The sequence below is a fragment of the Lissotriton helveticus genome, chromosome 1_1, assembly GCF_964261635.1.
Source record: "Lissotriton helveticus chromosome 1_1, aLisHel1.1, whole genome shotgun sequence".
Classification (NCBI taxonomy): Eukaryota; Metazoa; Chordata; class Amphibia; order Caudata; family Salamandridae; genus Lissotriton; species Lissotriton helveticus.
The window spans coordinates 191,021,059-191,023,259 of record NC_136057.1 but is presented as its reverse complement, the minus strand read 5'-3'; positions in this window follow the sequence as shown (position 1 = coordinate 191,023,259).

The following is a 2,201-nucleotide window of genomic DNA, read 5'->3' as shown; positions in this document are numbered from 1 at the left end:
TTAGAGAACACAAGGAATAGTATAGGGTTGCAAATTACTATTCAAACTCCAGTAAGGTGCACCAGTAGGGAAAGTGAAGGATAGGGTAGAGGTGCAATTTGCTATTCTAACTCCAGGAAGGTGCAGCAGTAGGGAAAGTGAGGGATAGTATAGGGGTGAAAATTACTATTCTAACTCCAAGAATGTGCACCAGTAGGGAATGTAAAAGATAGTGTAGGGGAGCAATTTACTATTCAAACTCCATGAAAGTGCAGCAGAAGGGAAAGTGAGGGATAGTATAGGGGTGCAAATTAATATTCTAACTCCAGAAAGGTGCAGCAGTAGGGAACGTGAGGGATAGTGTAGGGATGCAATGTAGTATACTAACTCACTTGAGTTTAATCTATATTGAAAGGTATAGATATCACAGAGGAATACAATCATAGAATGTTTCAAATTTAAATCAAAACGTCAAATAACATACCCTTTCTTTTCTTTTTTATCATGTTCACAACTACATTCCAGAAAATAGCAAATTCAAGCTAAAGGCAAGAAAACTGTTTCCAGCAAAATACAACGCCCAAAACTAAAAAGGTAAAACAGATCAAAACGCAACAATGTAAAAGTGAACAAACAGCAACATTTCACTATTATAACTCCAAAAAGATCCAGCATTAGAGAAAGTGAGGGATAGTGTAGTGTAACAATTTACTATTCCAACTCCAAGAAGGTGCAGCATTAGAGAAAACAAGGAATAGTATAGGGGTGCAAAATAAAATTCAAACTCCAGTAAGGTGCACCAGTAGGGAAAGAGAAGGATAGAGTAGAGGTGCAATTTACTATTCTAACGCCAGGAAGGTGCAGCAGTAGGGAAAGTGAGGGATAGCATAGGGGTGCAAATTACTATGCTAACTCCAGGAAGGTGCAGCAGTAGTGGAAGTGAGGGATAGCATAAGGGTGCAAATTAATATTCTAACTCCAGAAAGGTGCAGCAGTAGGGAACGTGAGGGATAGTGTAGGGATGCAATGTAGAATACTAACTCATGTGAGTTTAATCCATATTGAAAGGTATAGATAGCACAGAGAAATACAATCATAACATTTTTCAAATTTAAATCAAAACATCAAATAACATACTCTTTCTTTTCTTTTTTATCAGATTCAGAACTACATTCCAGAGAATAGCAAATTCAAGCTAAAGCCAAGAAAACGGTTTCAAGCAAAATACAACACCCAAAACTAAAAAGGTAAAACAGATCAAAACGCAACAATGTAAAAGTGAACAAACAGCAACATTTCACTATTATAACTCCATGAAGATTTAACACTATGGAAAGTAAAGGATAGTGTAAGTGTGCAATTTACTATTGAAACTCCAAAAAGATGCAGCATTAGAGAAAGTGAGGGATAGTGTAGTGTAACAATTTACTATCCCAACTCCAAGAAGGTGCAGCATTAAAGAAAACAAGGAATAGTATAGGGGTGCAAATTACTATTCAAACTCCAGTAAGGTGCACCAGTAGGGAAAGTGGAGGCTAGAGTAGATGTGCAAGTTACTATTCTAACTCCAGGAAGGTTCAGCAGTAGGGAAAGTGAGGGATAGTATAGGGGTGCAAATTACTATTCTAACTCCAAGAATGTGCACCAGTAGGGAAAGTAAAAGATAGTGTAGGGGGGCAATTTACTATTCAAACTCCATGAAGGTGCAGCAGTAGGGAAAGTGAGGGATAGTATAGGGGTGCAAATTACTATTCTAACTCCAGGAAGGTGCAGTAGTAGGGAAAGTGAGGGATAGTATAGGGGTGCAAATTACTATTCTAACTTCAGGAAGGTGCAGTAGTAGGGAAAGTGAGGGATAGCATAGGGATGCAAATTACTATTCTAACTCCAGGAAGGTGCAGCAGTAGTGAAAGTAAGGGATAGCATAAGGGTGCAAATTATTATTCAAACTCCAAGAATGTGCACCAGTAGGGAAAGTAAAAGATAGTGTAGGGTGGCAATTTGCAATTCAAACTCCATGAAGGTGCAGCAGTAGGGAAAGTGAGGGATAGTATAGGGGGGCAATTTACTATTCAAACTCCATGAAGGTGCAGCAGTAGGGAAAGTGAGGGATAGTATAGGGGTGCAAATTACTATTCTAACTCCAAGAATGTGCACCAGTAGGGAAAGAAAAAGATAGTGTAGGGGGCAATTTACTATTCAAATTCCAGTAAGGTGCACCA